The sequence below is a fragment of the Diuraphis noxia genome, unplaced genomic scaffold (assembly GCF_037042655.1).
Source record: "Diuraphis noxia isolate RWA-SAM2 unplaced genomic scaffold, SU_Dnox_SAM2 contig0001, whole genome shotgun sequence".
Lineage (NCBI taxonomy): Eukaryota > Metazoa > Arthropoda > Insecta > Hemiptera > Aphididae > Diuraphis > Diuraphis noxia.
Window position 1 is genome coordinate 24,636,824 of NW_028301711.1, and position 25,189 is coordinate 24,662,012.

At 32.4% G+C, this 25,189-nt stretch overlaps 2 pseudogenes; both read right to left on the bottom strand.

Annotated features, from left to right (window-relative positions):
• Window positions 1–77: 77 nt before the first annotated feature.
• On the bottom strand, window positions 78–1,295 carry LOC107164280 (uncharacterized; annotated as a pseudogene).
• A 975-nt stretch (window positions 1,296–2,270) lies between these two features.
• LOC149060367 (uncharacterized) lies at window positions 2,271–11,559 on the bottom strand (annotated as a pseudogene).
• Window positions 11,560–25,189: the final 13,630 nt, after the last annotated feature.

The window sequence follows — 25,189 nt, forward strand, 5'->3', positions numbered from 1 at the left end:
ATATTGGAATTTTGGGAGAGTTACGTCTAAAAATAATATAGTGTATAAATATATTATGCGACGTGGACACACACCATCTACTGGGTGTTCCTATCTCAAGTGTCACATCTACTTCTGCTACGGGACGATGAGTCACACTCTGGAGCTGCAGGCCTTGTCCTTGACTGGTGTTCGGGTGGCGAGGACTTGCGGCGGCGGCTTATGCCGAACGAATCGTTGAGGCCAAACGACATTAATTGGCGGTTGTCCGACGACGACCACTGACGCCGTCCCGACGTGTCTCGTGAACTGCTGTAGTCGTCGTACGTCGCGGGACTCGGGATGCCCAATCCTTGCAAGTCAATTGAGCTGTGGTTGTTCAATGTCAGGCCCCAAATGTCGGGGGTCGTGTTAACGTCCGACTCGTCGATGTGAACGTACGGCTGACCGGGCAGGGCCACAGCCCTTGGCGCCACCATGTCGTAGTTCAGATGGTTGTCGAGGTAATCGTCGATGTCACCGTCAGTGTCGTGCAACCTACTGTAGGACGATGACCGGCCACGCGGTGGCTGCCGCACAGGTGACAGTCCTTGGAATCCGTCAAGGAGCTGAAAGGTGCCGATCATCGTGAAAGCCTTTAGAGCCTCCGAGTCTTTAAAATTGGATGCTCGTGATGGAAGTGGTTGCACGTCATTACAAGTATTTCTTTGGAGTGCAGTGCACGGTTGCGACACACCGTAAATGCCCCTCCGGTTGTTTTGCTGATGTGTGATGTACGAGTGAGACACGTCATAAATGCCACCTCGATTGTTTTGCGACTCCGGTTCCACGTCATAAGTGATTTGCTGGGGGTTTTGATCGTCGCTTGATGGCGTCTGTACGTTATAAGTGCTGCGCCGGTTCCGAGGACTGCGTGATGATCCTGGTCGGTTAGACACGGCTAATCTGAAATTTGTCAACAGATCCACCGATCTGTCCAGTCTTTTCGGCTGTTCGGGTCGGTACGGACAAGCAGAACGCACAGATTGGGTGGATTGCACGGCGTTCTGAACCTGGAACCCTGGCCTCCGCGACCGTCCATCGTACGTCGACTGATTGTTACAGCGTCTACAACTGTGGGACAAATTGCAGTGGTTATCGCTTCCGGCGTTGCACCGAGCGTAATAACTATTATACCGTTTGATTAAGTCGGTGGGGCATGAGTCCATACCTAACACCTTAGTGATTAGTGCAGGACCGTGTGTGATGAATACTGGTGTAGAATATATTTTGTTCGCCACAACGAATCGTTTGTCCGATATTGGTCGATATTTCATTTTGTCAATCGCCATTATTTCTTTGTGTTGCATATGATAATAAGAATATAATATTGATATTTCAATACAAGTAAATTAAACCTATTAGTGTACAGTAGTAATTTTAGTGATTAGTTAATATTATTATTGTTTTGCAAGTTTTTAGTGATTAGTTTGGCTTGCTGTTTGGTTTAGAAAACTAACAAACTCTATACCTATGATATAAACTAATCGTGTTTTTAGCCAACATTACAATATAAAGGTACAGATACAGAAAAATAATTATACATGCTCAATTTTTAATATAGATTAGTATCTAATGTGTAAATGTACTTTCTTGGTTTAATTGGCCTGCATGTGACCTGTTGTTTAAATCAAAAATACGCCTTATAAGAAAAACTCTCATGCTTCAATTTGACATATTGATTTAATCTAATATAATAATTTATTAAACAATATATTTTGTTATAATAATAATATTAATAATATTATGATATTGAATGTAATAAAATAAATTATTGAATTTCAATATTTTATAATTGTGGGTATCAAAATATTAGTTGATCGATGTAGAAATTTAATTTAAGGAATTTCCCGCGCGTTGTCCATTCTATTTTTATAGTTTCTAGTATAATGTGTCATATGTTGTAGACAGTCGTCACTACTCACTGCAATATATAAATAATATAGATGGGAATATTTCTATTTGTAAATTGTTAAAGTAGGTCAGGCCAATGAAGCAAGATGTGCTGAGGCATCAATATATTTTATTATATAACACCGCGGTCGTGTCCAGTTCGGGGTGGCGGCTGAGTGATTCGGCGAGCACGTAGGTACGACGGTTGTACGTGTGAAACGTCAATAATAGTACGGGATATATAGGCAATCTGAATTTGCCAAGTGACTTATTTATTTATGTTTGTTTTATATCTGAATAAAAGTGTTTCCGACCCAAAACCCTAGTTTACAATTTTTTTGTCATTCTTAAGTTACCTTTCATCGGAGCAGCGCCGGGATATATGTACTATGTGTCAATGAGGTTTTATTAAACTGAATAGTGCCAGGTATTTGTAATCTTTGAGTCATTTCACTAGATAGGAACGAACTAAGAATCGACAAGCGCATACCATCGTACCTCAAAGTTAACACGTTGGCTACCATGAGTATCACGGTTGTCTCACACCATGATACAATAGACATAATTTTGACGATCTCTGGTTATGTACCACGAGAGTCACGGGGGACTCACAAATCGTCATTATGTGTGTATCGTGTGAGTTTCTGGTGACCCTCAGGTATTTCGTTTTCTTAAAGTTATGTAGAATTAAATAACCAAGAAAACTTATATTTTTTGAGAGTCACGGGTGATACTCATCGTAAATTAAAAAATATTTTTAAAATCAAGTCTGGTGGCCAACGTGTTAACAGTGATATTCTAATTAATTTTAGAGAGTGTCATTAGCTAGAGAATACGAGGGTAAGGCGTATAGTTGCTTTACCACGTATTATTCAATACTGGTGATACCACAAATGTGTAATGTGTAGACAGATAAGATACGATTACATACGTTTATTATGTTAACCATAATATTCTAAATATATCTTTGATAGATATCTGGGTGTATATGTCGTAACAACTTCGTGAAATCGATCTTTTCATGAAAAGATAACATTTCGTGAAATGGAAACACGTTTTTTGCACTTTGTGAAATTCAAAAATATTTTATGAAATGGTCACTCAATTTTAATATCGTGTAATTTTTTCACAAACTGGTCGCTCACTTTTTGTACTGAAATACAACATTTAACAACTTATTCTACCCTTATAAATTTAACTTAAATAATTATATATATAGTAATAAAGTTTATTTATAGGTATCATATTAATTTATTAACCGTATTGTGAACATTTTTTATTTATTAGAGCAGGAAAATTAATTGTGACAACGACTGTTACATTTTAGACTACCTTTAAAACAAACACATATTTTGGTTTGACAAGCACTGTTTCACGAACAACTTAACGGAAACGTCAAGACTATTATACTGCAATTACTATAGACTATCTGAAATGTATAGATGATATTTATTGGTTTTGATAAAAGTCATAATCATTATGATGATCATAAAGAATTAACCTTCCTTAGAAGTTTTGCTCTTTAATATCAAATATAATAGAACAAAATGGTTGATAAGAATAAGTTGATGGTCTATTCTTAAAAATTATAGACATATTATTAATAAATGGACCTGCACTTAGAGAGAGAAATCATGAAACCAGTATTGAATGAGACCGACAATTACAGTTAGAGCAACCCATTAAGAATAATTTTTATTCATTTTATATTTTTTATTGGTAATTATTAAATTTTTCTATTAAATTTCTATTTTTTATTAAACTTTTTTCTTATCTATTCCAATCTTTTATCTATATTACTTACTTTTTTTAAAAAATGCAGGTTCATTTATTGCTATTATATTTTTAATTATTTAGGCATTTTATTTAATTTAGAATATTTAATTTATTATTATAGATTAGAAACCAATTTGCAATTAATTTGCAAAATATTGACATAGTTTTGGAAGCGATCGGACAAAGTCGGGGGACTGCGTGAAGTTGGTCCCCCGTAATGGTTTTTTGATTATAATTTTTTTATGAGTAATTTGCAAATTCTAAAAACCAATTTGCAATTATTTGCAATTAATTTGTAAAATATTGACATAGTTTTGGAATCGATTGGACAAAGTCGGGGGGCCAACTTCACACACATTCTCTATAGTCTCTATAGTGGTGGGCATATAACAGCAGTATATATTATTTTGTTAAAATGGATTTGAATAAAATGCGAAGTGAATTTAATAAAGTGATAAAAAAAAAAATATATTTAATTTTTTATTAATTATTGATCATTGATTATTTATTAATGTAATAGCAGGGTTATTAATTATTGTGACAGATTAAATTAAAATATCTAAGAAAAATATATATAGCATCTTTGCCTGTTATCGTTAGGAAATGATAACATGAACTAGGCAATGATATAATTTCCTTCCGCTATCAGGAGTTGTCATCATTTCCTAAATGTCAACATTTCCGGTAACATATACATTTATTACATCAAATTAAATTACATAAATACATTTATCATGTAAACATCGTTAGAATAATGTGCAATTAATGTATAGGAAAAACATATAATGAAAAAAAAAATAATAAATAAATAACAACAAAATGTATAAACATATGAATTTCAACGAATTTGGGTATTATTATTATTATTATAGAATTTCTTTATAAGCTATATTCATTGTATCTGTTTTGTTGTTTGGTATTATCCTTGACCAGTTATAGATTCCAAGTCTAAAGAATGATCGTACATATTTCGTACAATAAATCGTGTGCCATTCATTAGATTGGAGTTGACATTTAAATTTATCAAAAGTATTACAATAGTACCTTTCTTTAGTACCAAACTGTGCAGTGGTAAACCACTTAAATGTTAACTATCTAAAAATTCTGTAGGAAACAAAAAATCGACACAGTCTTTTGACACTGTATTTTAACTTAAATACCTACGTTTTTTCTGGCCCTGGTAACATATTGACAATTGAGTTATTTATTTCATTACAATGTTCATTTTTAGGTGTAAGAATTGCAAATTGTGAAAAAATAAACACATTTTCTAAATTAAAAATAATATTTCCAAATACGTTTTTATTTTATTTTTGAAAATAACGATGGTTTAATTTCAATAAAATATTCGTCCGAATAAGGATTTATTAGCGGATATTCACCATTTCTAATTTGTAACAAAAACTTGGAAGATTCAATTTCATTTTGGTTTACTGAGTACCTAAACTTTACTCTCATATTTATAAATAGTTTAAGAATTTTAAAATCTGGCCAAATCAGAGAATGTTTTATGCAGTGAGTGCACATGGCAAGCAACGCGCGTCGTAACAATAGCGCAAATTTTATACTTCCAATAACTATTTAAGTAATTATTTTTTTGGACTTTCTCTTTTGATGGCTCATCTACACACCGAGTACTTTCGTTTAAAAAAAAAATCGTGAAAATCGGCCCGGTAGAACTTCAGATATAATTGTCGCAAGAAATCGCCTCACGTTTTAATAATATAATAAAGATAAAGATAAAGATTATTGTCTAATGCAGAGGTATTCAAACTTTTTCAGCACGCGGCTCCTTTGGGTGTTCACAATATGTTTACGGCTCCCAAATTATTATGAAAAAATTGAAACAACACACGGATAGGTACAATATGGGAGATATGTTATATGGGTGATAATAACAGTGACTTTAGTACTAGAAATAAAACTTCAAATGGTCGAATCCTAAGATGTGTCATTTTCATTTCCATAATGATTGCAGATAATATTTATAATAATTATACAGGACCTAGGTATGATGTTGATTTTCGGTGCTTTGACGCGGCTCCCTTTGCAAACTCTCGCGACGCCCCTGGGAGCCGCGACTCACAGTTTGAATAACTATGGTGTAATGAATTCATTCAGAGTGAATCTAACTTAGCATATAAAATGAAAAGGAACCCGAGGGAATCGAACCTACATTATGAAAAACGGGAGCCTATAAATTGGCCACTCAAAATGTTTATTTAACATTTTATAATTATTAATTAGATATATTATAACCAGAGTCCATATTATAATAATCTATGAGTTAAAACCTTATATAGTATTCCTATTTGAATTCAAATAAAATAAAAATTTTATATTTATTAAACCCTTAGTATAACAGTATTATTATTTATTATACCTAACGCGGTCCCGCGTAATATCCGTTTGAATTCTTATCGCGCGTCGGTATTGTCCGTTGTCGACTGGTGGTTGAAAAGAGAAGTACGAGTAATTGCGCGAAATTCCACATAAAGGCCGTTTGAATTCAAACGGATATTATGCGTGACCGTGTCATACCTAATTTATAATTTACTGCCTATAGAGCCAACATTGCACAAAAAAATGGTAGGTAAAAAACGTATAAATAATACATTAATGTACACCAGGGGTGGTGAACCCACGGCACGCGTGCCAAAAGTGGCACGTTTATAAAATTTCAATGACACGCAAATAATTAAAATTGTGCAAAATTATGACATTCGTAAATTTTAATTCTAAAAATTTCTAAGAAACAAACTATAAACATTTAAAAAATTATAATAATTCTATGTAAAATTGATTATGTTACTATATTTATTATGTTCTATTTAGTGTTAACAATCTTTCAGCACGTGAAAAATTGTCAAACTTTTGATTGCAAAAATGTGCAAAACTATGTGCCAACTAGACCTAAAAAAGGTTCGTCACCCCTGATGTATACGATTCTGTACGCAATTGTTTTCTACCTGAATATCACACCTTTTTTGGTTCTGATAACTGATTACCTGACAATACTAGGACCCCATCCGACGGTGCGCGCATCGGTGGTGATACATCTATTGCACCGCTATAAAAAGGTATATTAAAAAGGTATACATTAATTGCGCCGGAGCATTTGACAATGACACAGACTGTTTTGGTTAGTTTTAATTTTTGTAATAATTATATTATATGATAATATATAAGTTAAATATTAATTTATGTTATTATTAATATTAATTATATTATTTTTATAATAATTTGAACAACAATAAATAAAAATATATACATTACACACAATTTAAACAATTTATAATCTAAAAGTCGATGACTGTAAAATTTTTAAAACATTTGATATAAAAGTGACTTATCTGGAAACATCAGCTTCATCATGTTGTGAGGCAATTAAAAATATGTCGAACAAAATATGGTCAAATATCATATTTCATTAGATACACACCTAAAAACCATAGTTGCAAAACCTATTTGTAAGTTCCTTATTTACCAAGTATACAACAATGCTCATCTTTAAGTTTTGTAATTAATAGAAATAATAGGTATTACCTACACATCACACATGTTTATATAATGATGTATTTAAGAATACCTTTTTCCTATCCCATAATTTTTCTTTTTTTACGTGTGATTTACGGCGCAATTGCCCGCGCGCATACGAGATTGACAGGTATATAGGTTGAACGAAGAGGCCGATGATGGTAAGAGCTATCTTTGAACAACTAGAATAAATTAATATAATTATTTTTAAATTCAATTATACGTAATTAATATATTTAACTCATTGATAAACCATTGACCGAAATCAATCTGCAGACCGGCAGCCATCGACCATATTATAAGCTAATAGACGCGCCTTATAATATGCTTGTATAGGCACAATTATGTAGCTATCAGGTTTAATGATATGACGTCACGTTTGGGCAAAACAATTTCAAGTTATTATTAATTTGTTTATTTGGTGTTCATTCGTTCACAAGCTCACAGCATTTGCCGTTTGGAACATATTTTTTACTGTCGTATCATGATAGTTATATCATGTGTATTGTGTCGTATTGCACGTCTCAAGTCTGTCCATTGTCGTCGAAAATTATTTTATACACCTGTGAGGCAAATACACCTCACTATTTTTATTTTTTATTTTTTATTTTTTTATTAGGACTAGGTATGATTAGGTAATGGTGTAATTAAATATTGTATTATTACTATTAATTGAATAATATTTTATATAATATATTTATATATTGTGTAACCAAGTAATTATATTCTAATAAATAATGTTTATTATAGTTGTGGATCATTTACGTTAACAAATACATAACAATTATTTTATTATTTTATTGGATTTCATCATTGATTAAAGTACCTATAATATGCAAATATAAGTACCTACAGTAAATAAATTTATTACATACATTTATTTAAAAAGTTTAAGACATTTATTGAATTATTATGTTATTTGTTAGCTTAAAAAAAGGTAGGCAGTATAATTATTAATTGTATACTAAAAAAAAGTAACTTATTTTTAACTAAGTTAAGTTACTTTTATTTCCTAATCAACTTGTAACTTTTGCAAGTTAAAAAAAATAGAGGTAACTTTTAACTTTAAACTGAACTTACTTTTTTCTATATTAACTTAACTTAACGAGTTAAAAAAAATAGTTAACTTGCCCAGCCTTGCTATTTTATGATTTCAAGTGTATATTAATTTTAGAGTTTACAATGAGGTAACAATATACTAGTTCTAAATATATAATTTTAGTAAATTTAATTTAATAATTATATTTTAACTAATAAATAACTCGTAAAATAGGAAAACCCGAGATGCACAGATAGATAGATAAATAGTAATTAGTGTTATAGTAAAGAAATAAGAAATTAAGAATTAAAATTTTTAAGTAAGCCATTCAATCATATTTTATTGGGATAGCTAGAATACTATCTATAGTCCTGCCGCCGGCCGGCGTTATTGCCCAAACGTGACATCACACGCTACCTGATGTTGGCGTCAAGATATTTACCGTATGCCGCGTCTATTAGCTTATATCATAGAGTATTATTATTATTATTATTATTACTCTATGGCTTATATGGTCGAAGGCTGCAGCCATGGCGATAACTGATAAGTGTCGATTGATAACAATTAGCCACACACGGACCACTGATAAACAATTTTTTGTTAGTTAAAGTTTTTTTTTTTTTATATATAACTGCGACTGTTTTCGCTGCGACAGAACTTACGATAGAATGCAGTTTTCTGCCGCAACTTGCGCAGATGATAGACAAAGGACCGGGTGACCAACTTATAAATATATACAGAATGCTCCAATTTTAAGTATAAAAATATCACTGCAACGTCTAGCGTACAGTGTATATATATATTACAAATAAATTATATATATGAAAACATTTGTAATTAATAATAAGTAATTAATATGCGGGCGCCCAGAACATTCGTAATACCTATACAATAATATAATATAATAAATTAATAATAATAATTGCACATATAATAATATGCGCTAATAAAATATTATGGTTCTAGGTCACTTTGTACGGTCGAGCATTAAAAGTGCGAAACGCGGACACTTTGTACGGTCGGGTAAAAAGGTACATTGCAGAACGCGGACACTTTGTACGGTCGGGTAAAAAGGTATATTTCAGAACGCGGACACTTTGTACTATTATATACATAAAGTATATATATTATAAATATAAGTTATATACCTCAGTAGTAAGTATATATAATATTATAAATTATAAGATTATAACGTAAATTATTAAAATATAAAAATTAAAAGTAAATTATTTCATCGTATATTAATAATGATCAAAATAATCAAATAATCAATAATATTATTATAAATCTTAATTGTATTATAATATTAGATATCAGTTTTAAAGCAAATTAAAAATGTGTACAATATAAATATGCCATAATGACAAATAAAATATAAAAATGAAAAAAAATCATTAAAAACTACATGCATAGTACCTATAATATGGAAATATCTCAAAATGACAAGTAAAGTATAATATTGACAAAAATTTTAAAAAACTACATAATATTGTATAGTATAATAATATGAAAATATGTCAAAATGGTATCAAGCTTAGATAAAAAGTGCACATACATAATTATTTAATATTAAGGGTTTAATAAATCAATTTTAGAATAATTCGTCAAAATGAACGATCTATAAAATATAAAATTTCCATTCTTTAATATTTAAAAAAATCTTTAAAAACTACATGTATAATATATGGAATTTAAAAATTCCATATTTGTTATTTCCTTTTTTTGATGTTTGTTACATAAATTTAATAGTTTATTATTGCCAGCAGTATAGGATTTTTGTCTCTTATGAAGTCTATTGACACATTCATCCAATTGTATTGCTCACAAAACCGTCCAAAAACTTGAATTTGTTGTTCCTACTAATTTATTGGACGAACTATTCCACCCTTCACTAAAATTATTAGTTCGATGAGAATTAGACATAGTTTGACGTCTTACATTCCAAATATAAGGAGGGTACCGTGCGTTATTGTTATTACCACTAATATAAGTTCTATCAAAGTATGAAATAAGAGGTAGTAATTCTTGAAAAAATGTTGTATACATATGACTAATTTCGACCAAAATGTCGTTAATAGGTAAAAACGCCAATGAAGTCATCACTCTACATTCTTTGGAAATCCGTTCATTTTCTTTATACAATTTTGCTAATCCAAGTTGCTGAATTTGTCGCCATACAGACTGGCATAAATGAAAAAAGCAACCTTGAATCTGGACGTCATTAAAAACTCGATTTATTACGTTTATTACACCTAACTCAAAATCTATAACAATTCGCTCAGGCTTAAGGGGAGTTGCGTTTCGTACAGATGCTATAACGAGATTTAACAACATTTCATGATACGTATTTTCTAATTTATCTGGAAGAAAAGCATAAACACACGACCTAACATTTCCTTCAAATTCTGCTCGTATAATGTATAATTGAGCAAATATACTGGAACATTTAAATGTGCCATCCATGAACCACATATTTGATGAAGATAAAAAAGAAAGACCTTCATTTGTAGCGAAAATTAAAATACTATGCTCATTTCCATTGTCATAAATTAAAAAATCAGTTGACTCGCCGCCCATTGTAGTTTTCCACTTATTTGGTAGTGAAAAATTTAGATTTTTAGGCTCATCAGGAATATTTTTACGTCGTGCACGTCTTATAGTGCGACGTAAAGCATCAGGATTTCCCAAATTTGAACAAACTTGACCTACAATGAAACATCGATGTAAAAAATATTTTACTATACCTAAAAATATAAAAACCTATAAAAAATGTATATTGTTCACTTACTACTACATCCATGTGCGATTGATAAAAGAATTTGATTTGTACTTTCTTTGTTGTTAATTGCGCATTGCTTCATCTCAGTTTTCGCGTTGTTAACGGCACAGAATGTTAGTTCATCCAATGGTTTTGGGTCGTGTTGATGTGATACAAATTTAGTAAATACGGTATACTAAAATATATATATATATATATATTTAAGTTAAATTCATATTATTTGACGTTCACAAATAATAATACAATCGTAATTTATATACAAATAGTACCTATAATATTTATAATAAATATTTTTGTATAACAATAACTATAATATATCTACACAGTTAAGAAATAAAAATAAAATATTTATATATGAGGTACTTACTGGTTCTATAAGATTTGTAGAAATTCTTCCTACACACGTGATGACTGAACATTTCCATCTTATATATTTCAAATTTTTTCTTAATACCGTATATTCAAAACGATCTTTAACAAGTTTTGGTCTTAATTTACTGGAACTTGTTGTTGCCATCGTGAAGATTTCGGTAGTGACAGTGTCTTAGTGAAATGCATTTCAACGATAAACGCAAATGATAAGTATTTAACGTAGATATCGCGATTGTGAAATATATATAATGATAAACTATTATCGATGTGTATGTACCCATGAGATTCCCCAGATTATATAAAATGTATTTATAACATTTTTAGTAAAATTTGTCATATATAATATATAGTATATATAATATATAGTAGGTATTATTTACTTGCTAACTTAGGTATATAACTTATATTTGTAATATATATACCTTATGTATATAATAGTACAAAGTGCACAGTTAACGTCTTTACTGGCGCTAATTTGGTCTTCGCTCCAAGAAAAAAAATACATTTATCCGGCGGGGCATCAATGATACGTACGTACGCTACGGCCGCGTACCCGAGCTGTGACGCGTCGCAGAAACCTAATAATAAGCATGGTGATCCTTGTCGCGTATTTACGTACCGCGGTACCCGGATCGTAAGTAACGATGCTAAGTCAGCGACGAAAGCGGCCCAGTCCGCGTGGATATCATCAGGTAGGGGCGCATCCCACGTTAACCCATTACACCATGTCCGTTGCATTATGGACTTCGCAAGAAAAATTGCGGGCGCGAAAAACCCTAAAGAGTCATATATGCACGCGATTAGTGACAATAGGCCTCTTTTTGTGAACACCGGCGTATGATCAAGACGGAGAGCACAACAAAATTCATCGCGATCCGGATGCCACTCGATCCCTAGCATCTTCGTGCTAACCTATCGCCTGTATCGAACGGGAGCGGTCCTGACGCGCGACTATCGGCCGAAATTAAATTTAGAACAGATGGTGTGTTAGACGACCACTTTTTTAATTCCATACCGGACATTTTTAAAACCATAATTAAGTTTGATTGGAGTTCGAGAGCCTTCTGCTCTGTATCCGCCCCGACACAAATATCATCGACGTACGTTTGGCGCTCTAGTGCCGCTCGCACCGATACAAATTGATCGCAATCTTCGGCCGCTATTGCTTTTAACACGCGCAACGCGAGAAATGGCGCGCAATTTACGCCGTATGTGACGGTATGCAGTTCGTAATCACGCAGTTTATCATAAGGTGACTCGCGCCACACTATGTGTTGATATTTTCGGTAAACTGGCAGCACAGATATTTGTCTATACATCTTTTCAATGTCAGCCGTAAAAGCGTAACGGTACAACCGGAAACGCGTGATAATGTCGACAATATCTTGCTGCAATTTTGGACCAGGTGATAAGCAACTATTTAACGAGGGCCCGCGGTGATTACCCGCTGATTCATCGAACACCACACGTAATTTATTATTATCGATTTCAGGCCGATATACGACGTGGTGGGGGATATTAATACGTGCCCGGCGATGCGGCGATCGACATATGACTTAATGATATGTAATCGCGCATAAAATTAACATACAGTTCTCGGAGTTTGCAGTCCCCCGACAACTTACGTTCTAAAGATTCGAAACGTCGTACGGCGGTATCCCGTGATCCGGCGAACGTGCTGTCGGATACGGACACACGAAATGGTAGCGGTAATGAAAACCGACCTGACGGTAAACGTGTGCATTAGTCGCGAAAAATTGCTTCGCAGCTCCCCTCGTCAGTAAAACTTTCGGGTGCCGTGACCGGCTCTTCCACGTGCCAGAATTTATTCATCAACACTTCGATGGACGCGGCAAGAGAAACGGGCAGTGAGTGGGCGGGGCCTATTTTAAAATCAACTACCGGACCAATTAGTACTCAACCAAAAATGGAGCTAAATGCGGCCGGTAGACTATCATCGACAATTATTTTTTTACCGTACATTATGGACGGGTACATATCACCCCCCAACAATATATCAATAGGCGCGGCGACGTTAAAAGTTGGGTCGGCTAACGCCAGATCTGAAAACCTATCTTTCATAGCAGTTGGCAACGTAGTACGCGGCAAGTCGGCCGTGATCGACGGTAGGACCCACGCGTGTACAGCTAATAGTGTTGGCCAACGATATAATTTTCAATATCGATATCGTATTTTTCCCCCGATATCGTATTGCGATATCGGAAAAATACCGATATCGATATCGAAGCATATTAAAAATTTAAAACATTAAAAGTATAGAATGCATATTATATTATGAGTGTATTGAAAGTATATTAAAAGTATAGAATACATATTGTTTTAATATTATATTATGAGTGTAAATTAATTATTAATTAACAATTATATATTATTTTGTATAAACTGAAAAGTATCCAATGTATTTAATCAAAAAATTTCTTTTTTCTTTTTATTTGTATAAATAATAAAATTAATAACGAACATAATAATTACGAAAATAATTACGACGTCTCGCCGTGAGTTAACAACCGATACTGAATTTAGATTAAATTGTTTGGTGTGGTGGTTATTTCTTTGGAACATATTAATATCGCCTCGTATCATAATCTAGTAGATTAAATCTACGTTTTTATCTTTATTATATCTGTCAGATATAATAATTTATTATAATCTGACAGATATTTTTTTTTAATTTAATTTTATACTGTGTACTCAGTTTAGTGTTTAATCATCCGTAAAACCGCAAAATTCCGAGCCCCGATTAATCACACCGATATTGCGATATTTTCGATAATTATTTTTAGATATCGATATCGAAATTATTGAAAAAATACCCACGATATCGATATCGTATCGAATTATCGATATCGTTGGCCAACACTAACAGCTAGTATACCGGTTCGATCGCGAACCGAGGCTGAATGGAAATATCGACGCGCCCTTGTACGTTTACAACGGGAACGCCGGCTAAACCGGCAACCGGCGATGTCCACCGTGTATATTTAAATTTTAAACGGTCAACACATGCCGTCGTTACGGCACTAATTTGCGACGCCGAGTCGATTAATGCGCGCATTGTCAGCCACTCCCCAGCGCGATCGCGCACATGAACCAAAGCTGTACCCAATACAACGGAGCTGCCGCTAGACTGATGTAGCGCGGCAGACGCGCATAACGACGTATCGGACAGCGGAGCTTCGTCGCTATTGCGTTGTTCGGGTGACTGAATGTGAACCAGGTGGTGGTGCCTGCGATTACATAAGTGACATCGGGTCTTAGACTTGCATTGGTTAGACCAGTGACCAGCGCTAAAGCACATAAAACATAATTTTTTCTCTCGGGTCCAACGGGTACGGTCATCGACTGTCCAGGACTTAAATCGGGGACACGACTCTAACAAATGAGACTCTGAGCAACATGGACAAGTTTTATTCGACGTGGCGGTAACGAACGACGCAACATGAGACGACTGTTGCCCTTTATGCCGATCTCCCCCCTTGCGCAACTGATCGCCGTAAAATGGTTTTGACGCCGAGGTACCTTTGTTGGGCCTACTCGACGAATCGCCGACGAGTTCTAATAGAGACACCCGCGACTCAACAAAAGTTAGCAACTCACTCATTGACGGGTAGTCGGATGTCACGGTTGATTCGAAAAGTTTACGGGTGGAGATAGGGAGCCGGCGGAATGCTAACGCGAATAATAAAAATGAACCGAGGTCCGGAATGTTCAGCGCATTCAATAATGACACGGATTCGCTGAACTCTCACAAAAATCTTGTTAACTCCGGGAGTGACTCTTGAGTGGACGACGGGACGTTCAACAATTTGTCGACTAAAGATGTCGCAACCATGCGCGGGCGATTGAACCTATTAGATAACGTTGTCCATGCTAAATCGTAGCTGTCAGACGCGACCGGTATGCTCCGCACGGCTTCCGCGGCTGATCAGCGTAGACAACCGATTAGATAGTACATCTTATCGATAGGCGTTAAATTGGACCTACTATCAACCAACGCTTTAAATCTATCTCGAAAGGTAGGCCAATACTTGAAGTCCCCATCAAACTTGTGCAACGGTATCTCCGGCAGACGCGAATTCGAGTTATTAATGACAGTCGGTGGTGCTAATGGTGTCGGAACATTTCGAGATATAAAGTTTGAATTGATGTATGACATATCAACGGCTTCCGCGCCTTTTGGGATGAGACTATCAGCGATCGCTTTTGATTCGGTGATAAGTGCACGGACTTCGGCCGGTAGACCTGACGTGTACTCGTCGGTCTTATCTAAATTAATTAGAAAGCCTAAAACCGCCTCGTCTTCAAGTTTAAATTGAGTCCACAGCATATCGAGGTCGGTGACGGCAACTAAAAATTGAGGAACTACATTCGGTTCACTCGAGACCCGTAGCGCAAGTTCGTGAACCGACCTGATGCTGGCTATTGCCGTTGTACGTAGTATTTCCGCGCGGCCGCGCGGGCCTTACCACGGGTTAATCGTTCCAGGTCTTTTGTGTCAGTCATGATGACAATCTACCAATGATTACTACGATAATACGTGAAAATAATAATGATAAAATAATACACGAGCATTTGTCGGACAATAATAGATCAGATAATCAAACGCGCATAAAATACGTGACCGCGTAACAAATTAAATTCAAAATAGTGAACAATATTAAACTGACCTGTTATAAAAAGTGAATCTAAGTTGGCACCCAAATAAATACCTAATTAAAATAAACGTCTACAACCTACGCTCACTGAACCTCCCCGGGTCCCAAAAACCACGCTCTGCTACCAAATGTTTTCGCTGCGACAGAACTTACGATAGAATGCAGTTTTCTGCCGCAACTTGCGCAGATTATAGACAAAGGACCGGGTGACCATTTATAAATATATACAGAATACTCCAATTTTAAGTATAAAAATATCACTGCAACGTCTAGCGTACAGTGTATATATATATTACAAATAAATTATATATATGAAAACATTTGTAATGAATAATAAGTAATTAATATGCGGGCGCCCAGAACATTCGTAATATACAATAATATAATATAATAAATTAATAATAATAATTGCACATATAATAATGTGCGCTAATAAAATATTATAGGCGTCTAAGTACAATGACCTTCAATGCCACAGATATAAAAAAAATATACTAATAGGTAATTGAATACGAATAATAATAATTGGGCATTACGGTCATAATAATATACAATTAATAATTTTACTGGCCACTGAGCACAAGTGGACCAATATGAGGTGACTGATAATATATAGATGACCTGATGGCGACAGCACTGGATACCTTGGCTCGTTATTGACGCGGACGACGACTGCTGCTGATGCGGACAAGCTCCCCGTACACAAGTTCGACACAACAGTTCACTGGAGGTCGTTAAACACACTCGATTAAACCTTCGAGGTGGCAAAACTGACACCTTGTGATCACACAAGGTTGGTTGGGTGCGACACGCGAAAAAACCAACTGTTGACAAGCACGTTGCTCTCAGGTCAACTGTTGTGAAAAGACAGACACACAGACGCCGAGCTGGCTAGCGCTTTGGCCGTCGGCTGACGAACCATCACCAGGCAGCGGAGGGGGGAGCTTGCCGGACACAGCTTTATCTTGTAGCCGGACACCTGTGGTGTCCCGACTAATATATATATAATTTGGCCCAACGAAAAAATCGTTCCGCGGTCGAACAGCGACAGTAATTCGACCAACATTTTGGCCGATTTGTGCTTTATGACTACTAGCGACCCATCCAACGACGTGTGTATTCGAGCTTTAGAATATTGTTGTTCACCGTAGGCCCTGATTTGTTCAATTTCACTGTCGATACAATATCATTATTATTACGAGGATCAATTGGTAAAACACCTTTATTTGTATTGAATTTTGATATAGGCCACTTAATCTTTTTTTTAAATATATCTAAATCTTCCACACATTGTTTGATGTATCAAAATCATTCGATTTTTTTACGTATTAGATTCTGAGCGTAGTAATAATGTATTGATTTTAAAAAGATGTATGGTTTAATTTTACTTTTTTGTGTTTATTTTTTTTTTTGTAAATTGTGCCCTTAATATTTGCTAATCATGTGTAAATAGTAAATTATTTTAGTAATATTTCTCAAAAATCAATATTTTCCTTCAATTTCCAGACTTTAGAATACGCATTCATAGCTACATCGTTTTATTGATCGAAGTAACAACAGTTACAATAAATTAGTAAGCATATTGACTTAAATTGAGTTGTTGTTAATTCTTAGTATACACGGTTGCAACTTGATTTGGTTAAAATATATAATGTAATAAACATTTGTATGGACTTATGATAAATTACTGCATACAATTTTAAATGAATAATTGTTTTTATTTGCAATTATTTAATTTTTTCTTGTATACAATTTATATATTATGTAATGTAAAAAATATATTGACTTTTTATTAACTGCATTTTCAAACAAGTATTTTATTTTTGTGTGGTTTTTTTATGTTCTTATGTTTAATTTAAGTACGTTTCAAAAAAATTTGAGCCGCAAATTACGTAGTATATGAGTTACATGACTACACCTAACCATTTTTCGGGCAATTTACCTACACCAGTAAAAAAGTAAAGGGGTAAATCGAAATACCTTTTTTTAATGCAGAATATCTTAGTGGAATCGTTAATTCCAAACATTTTTAGGTTAGGTTAGATTTTATTTACTATCCGATGTATAACATGTAAATTGAAAAATTTTGTTTGACCTGTAAAATATATGTTACTGATAAAGTGATAACGAGTATCTACTATATCAATATATACTTCGCAATTATTATATTGAATAATAAAATAAATAATTTAAAAACAAATACATTTAATTATAACTGATGTTACAAATTACAAACATTTCCTAAAATATTCTACATATACCTTCGTAGCAGTACCGTGCTAACCATCAGTGGCACCCTAGGGCAATTAAATTTGGCGCCCCTAATCTCAAATGGCCGTAAGAGAGGGGAGGGGGCATTAGACATTTTCCTAAAGCCCCCCCCAAAAGTCAAAACTATTCAAAATGTTATTATTATCTGGTCACTTCACATTGAATTATTTATATATATAATAAATTAACAAGTAAAACAACTCAATTAATAAACAATGAATTTAGTTAGGAGACAGTAAGAATAAATGTATAAAAACATGAATAACAACAACATTATTTTTTTATTATAATATTGAATAACGATTTTATAAATAACTTTATACAAATTTTTTTTCTAGCTTTAAGTTTTGAGAATTTTTTAACAAGACTTGTCCAACTGATATTCTTGACAATTTCATTTTCAATACATAATATTGATAATGCTGATGTTTCTCATTTGATAATGATGACCGTAAATAGTTTTTGACTCTCTTCAAAACAGAAAAGGACCTTTCTCCACTGGCATTAGAACATGGCATACAAATAAATAATTTACGAAAGTTCGTAGATTTATATTAACTATTTATTTAATATTTATTAATTTATGATGATTTTTGGTTAATGATAGTTGCTAATATAGGGTGGTTCATTAAATCTGGAATATTTATTTGAAGTGAATATTACTATTTTTCTGTACTGATTTGTTTTGAATTTTACCTATTACCGGTTATAATGTCTATATTATGAATAACACCACATTTAAAAGGATGCTACATTCACATAATATGTTATATCTGTTTTACAAATGTACAACATAGTAATAGGTAACTGTTTTATGTAGAAAAGAATTAAGAATGCCTCGGTCATAGCTTAGAAACGAATACTGGAACTACGAAAAATATAATTATGTATAAAAAACACAAAAATAATACATTTTGAAACAATTATAATTTATTTCGTATAAACGATATCAAAAAATTAAAAACGTGATTTCACAGATTACATCCTCAACTATATTAAGTATATACTTTATTGTATACCAATTTAGAATTTTAACCATCACCATATTCAGAGTGGTTCTATCACGAACAAAACAGTATTTGCTGTTGTATATTTTAGATGTAGACAACCATTGCGGGTGTAGCGTCCTCTTAAAAAGATTTTAGTGCAACAATTGTTTTCTTTAACAAGACCCACGCTCAACATAGATTAAATTATATCACTTAAAATTGTTGTTATGGGTTCTTAATAATTTTTAAGTCAAATAACCTACGTATTACAATAATTATAGAGGATAATGTTTTATGTTTTTAAGGATATAATAAACCGGGGTATTGTTTTTTAATCACTTTAATTTGTGTAATTTAAGCTTTTTAACAGTATTGACAGTAGTTGCAGTATATTGGTTTTTAGCATATCACCGTTGAAAGTTAGATATCGTTCTAATAGTTACATATTGTAAAGTTGGCCCACTTGATCTGCAACATAATGTCACCAATGATTTCGTGTAAGAAAACGATGCATGATATTACGATAACGATGGTTTTCGTTCTTTTTGCTCCAGAACTCCTTTACTGAGATAACTGGCGGCTTATGCCCCCTTTCCAACAAAACATCTCATACTTTTATGTATCACATTTTTAAATAAAAATAAAAACGCTTAATGTTTAGTAAATGCATGTTTTAACAGACTCAAATTTAAATTTTTCTATATACTAAATGAAGGTATAATACGATAATACGAATTACTTGATACTGGTGTTTTTTATTTTTCCATTTTTCCGCATCTGAAAGCTCATCGCCTCCTCTAACAAAACAAAATAGCCCCAAGGGGTGGAACCACCCACGTTAAGAAATACTGCTCTAAAACTATTTGTATTTTGACACGTCACTGGCAGGTTCAAAAAGGTTAATTCGTGAAAATGTTTATAATATGTACCGGTGAAACCCGAAAGCGCAAATCAACCTTTTTTTTCGATGACTCAAAAGCGCAAAATGAATTTGCGCTTTTGTACCTTGGTAGTGGGATAAAAGCACAAAAGAAAATTGTATTGTTTGATACAGTTTCAGTTTCTGAAGCATTTTATGAACTATTTTCTATTGCTCCGGACAATCAGAAGATATCAGCATTCTCAGATTATATTTTAGCGAATTTTATTGAAAATGACAGCAGATATCCACCACATCTCTGGGCTGAGCCACCTTCGAACGAGCCTAGGACTACCAATGGTCCAGAATCATATCACCGTCATTTTAAAGATCAATTTTATAACCCACGCCCATCTATTTATAATTTTACTGAAGTGATTAAAGAACATCAAGCAGAAGTTTATTTAAAATTACAATCAAATGGTCAAAAATCTACGAATCGAAAATCAAAAGTCATCTCCAATATAAAAACTTGGACCTTGTATAAAGAAAAAAAAATTTATAGATTGGAATACTTGAAAACAGTAGGTTTCAAGTTTCAAATTTAAGGCGTTTAAAGTTAGGTTAAAATAATACTTAAAATTGTATTTTCTATTTTTACTGAAAATGTATTAATGATTTTTTTTTTGATACTTGTTTAAATAATTTAAAATTATATTTTGATTTTTTGATTTTTTTGAACTAATTAATACCACTGTTAATGCTTAATTTAATATTAATAATAACTAAAATTTTAATTAAATACGATTTTTTTTTATAAATTTGATTTGCACTTATGGGTTATTTAAAAGGTAATTTTTTTTGCGCTTATGGGTAATTATTTTTGCGCTTTTGGGTTGCGTTTGGGTCGTATTTTGCGCTTATGGGCTACAGTCTATATCTTTTGACTATGTCAAAACAAAGAATTGTATTCACCAAAAGTGTTGAATGTGCACGAAGTGACATTAAACATCAGAAATCAAACTAATAATCATTGTGATTTATGAGAATTGAAATAGCAAATTAAAACATCTGATGGATACTACTATTCTGCGATATGCAAGTTAATTGATAAAAATATATGACAAGAAATAAGTATTGATGTTGATAAAAAGAACCTGTCGAACAACTTTTATGAAGTATAATTAGATTCATATTTTGATATAGGTTGTCAATAAGTAATAATTACTATACTGTGTCTATTGTTTAATAATTTAGTATTTACATACTTATAAATCGTTCGAAAATGTAATTTTTAATGCTTTTCATTTATTTAATTATATACAAACACGAATATTTTTCTTTCCTCTGAGATTGATATTCGGCCAATTTACTCTCACACTTAAGCTGACAACACAAATTTGGTTCTACTCAGTGTTAATCATTACTTGGATTAATAGTTAATATAACCATATTATTTCATTTTAATTAAAATGGTAAATTAGAATGTGGCGTTCACGTTGTATAATGTAGGAGCGGTGTCTCTCTCCTATTTTTGCAATAAAGTAAGTTGATTTAGAAAATATTTTAACTATTCGAACCTATAAATATGTTTTGCAATAGTTATGTGCTTATTAAAAAATTAGATAAAATGTTGTTAAGGGCCTGCCATTGATTTGCCTATTACCACAGTAATTTAAGTTACATAAGATGCGTGTCTAATGAGGTTACTCAAATATAGTTACCTAGTATCTATTCATCTTCACAGTTGCAATACCAATCACGGGATGTATTGTAAAATTCTACACTTATCGAACATTTTTATTGTACCTACATATCTATGAAACCGACAAAAAAATACCTAAAATAAACAAATATATTTAGTAACTAATGCAGATTAAAACAATATACATTTTTTACGACTTAAATTAAGTAATGTTATGGAAATTTATTTCAAATTACGAAGATTCAAATTATGAAATTCAAAAGTTGTTTTTATTGTTAATTTGTGTAAATGTTCGTTTGTTTATGATACCATTTCACCTTTGTATTCTGAGTGGTGATAAAATAATTGTGTTATAATAATACTTAATAATGCTGTAGCCTTAATATAGGAAAAACAAACTATAAACGGTTCGCAATAGGTAATATTACCCATGAGATAATGATGGTATTACCTGTATGCATACTGTAAATGCATAAGGTGACCAAAATGTTGATGAACAACCTTGTCGCTTTATGAAATAATAATATGTGGTCATGTGGACTGTATACCTACTTTTTAATAATTTAAATAAATAAAGATGAAATAATAACAAATACCTATACTGCCTCGTTGAGAATATAATTTAATAAATATTCATTGCCTGTTTGGCACAACAATAAAAAAAATTAATGTAAATATTATAATATAATATTCCTCAGTTGACCAAATTATACAAATGAGTATAACAATTACATGTATATTATAATAAGATACTCACAGTAGCAACACAGACGGTACCTTTGGCGGTGGATTTTATCCCACGCGACCGTGCCGGGAACGTATTTAGAATAATAATAAAAACAAATATAATACTGAGAACAACCACACACGTGCGACCGCTTAGAGGTAACCGTTGACGAATAATTCACAGGACAACGCGCCACAAACAGAACATATATGACCACCTACAGGGAAAAAATGTAATATAATAGTTTGAATGATTGATTCTCAGAACGATAGGTACTTTAACAAAGGAAACCTTGAAACTTTGATGGTTATAAAGAATGAAACACTAGGAAAATGTGTTTTGAATATACAATGTAATGGACAAACCGATGTCTTCGGACCGCTGGATGATGAAATAAATGCTTCGCCCAGACTCGGCTGCGACAACAACAACAAAAAACGTACAACTACCTTCACTAGAAGTATAACAAAAGCATGTGGTTTTGTCCAGACTCGGCTGACAAAAATCACAAAAGACAAAAAAGGAAAACAACTTCAAAGGATGTATTCAAGCAAACGTGTTAACTGCTCGGCAGTTGCAAAAAAAGAGAGCGAATTACGAAATGATAACCGACGATCAAGACGTCGGCCGTCTTTGCCAGTGGACAGTGGTTACCACACAGCTGTTGCTGCTAAGTCCACTGTCACCAACATAATAATAATAAAAAGGTTTGAGCGCAAACATATACCATATAGCAAATTTTACGCTTAGCAGATCTCGTTTAACTCTGTTAGCTTAAAAACTAGAGTGAAGTTTAGTACTCAACAACTAACTATAAGTACATAATATAGTAACAATAGTTACATAATAATCCCGGACCTAACTTGCACCTATAACAATTTTTTGTTTAGTACAACTAACTCGTATGCAACCCATTAAATATTTTATCCCCTTAACACTAAATTAGGTACATATAAATTATGTTTAGTTGGAGTTAAACACTCATCTACATAAGCACTTAACTTCTAAAAATCTAGTTACAAAATTATAGGTATAAATAAATTAAATCAATGTTACAGTAAAACTGAAATCATGTATATTTTTTAACTATAAGTTTAAGTACACAGACATTTAAATAAGAGTATAAGTAATAATAGCCATACTACAATATTGTAATACCTATATATCTAATTTATAATAATTTTACATAGCACATGTTTTTTGGGAATGCAATAGATTTGCTATTTGAATCAATGATCAAGGGCGTGTTTGTAAGAAGAACTGTGGTAAAAAATGCTAAATAGGTCATAGAGATAAAATTCCTCCCAACAGATATTTTTACTGATGTATTCAAAAGAAAACGTTGCACAATATATTTTTTAAATACTTATTCTTTCGTATTCTTATTTGAAGATTAAAGTCCAAGTTGATGTGGATTATAAAATTGCGCTACATAAATGTTTTTAATTATGAAATAGCTAGTCTTATAAATAAATTTAATACAGCACGTTACGTGATGTTGGTCCATAGTCCAAATTATCTACAACTTGGAACAAAATTAAGAACTGTGTGATTAATAAACGGCATGTACATTGTGCAACAATAGTACGAGACTATTGTTCTCTCTCAAGCACGCCCTGTCACTGTAACAATAAATAAGTAAAGTATATTATATAATTATAAAAAAACAAAATGTAAAGCATTACCTACGCTGAATCCATCATGTATGCCATCAAGACTTATTGTTATTGCTTTCCAGAGATACTATTACAAAATCGTTCTAATCGTCAAAATGGTATTTATGAATTTTAGTAGGTACTTAGGTATATTGTTAATCTACCACAAAAACATATTTTACTATGTACTTTATATAACTAATCTAGTTTTATAATTTAAACTTTACATAATACATAATACAAAATAAAGTATACTATGAAGTAGATACAATAATAGGTACCTATCGTATAAATATATAAATAATAAACTACCAAACAAATAATGAAATTAAAGAAATTAAAGAAAATTATAAATTATAATATTTTTATCATACACCCGAATAATAATAATTAATAATATAAATGGAAGAAAATGGTATAGTAAAAAGGAAAATGATTTTTTTTTTATCAGTCATTTTCCGATTTATGAATTCCAAGACTTGACATTAGTTGGAATAAAAAACAGTAGCACTCCAAAATATAAAATGAGCTTAAAACATCTACATAATATTTTATTTTATTTTCAATGTTGTAACACCTAAATTCAATACATTAATAATGGAAATTATTTTAGGACATATTTGTATTTCCTTATAAATTTGATTTTAAGTTTGGTAAAATAAAAATGGTATATAATCATAGTATTATAATCAATAAATGATTTTTGGTCTTAGAATAAAATATAAAGTTATAATACATTATTTTCATTATTTTTATTAAGTTCTCAAATTAATTGCAAATAATATTTGTATTAATGAGACAAGTTGAAAAATGGAAAAGAGTGAGTACCCGTACTTTAAGGTAGTGTTTAAAATTAAGTTATAAACATGGTCTTACAAAAGATTTTAAGAAGT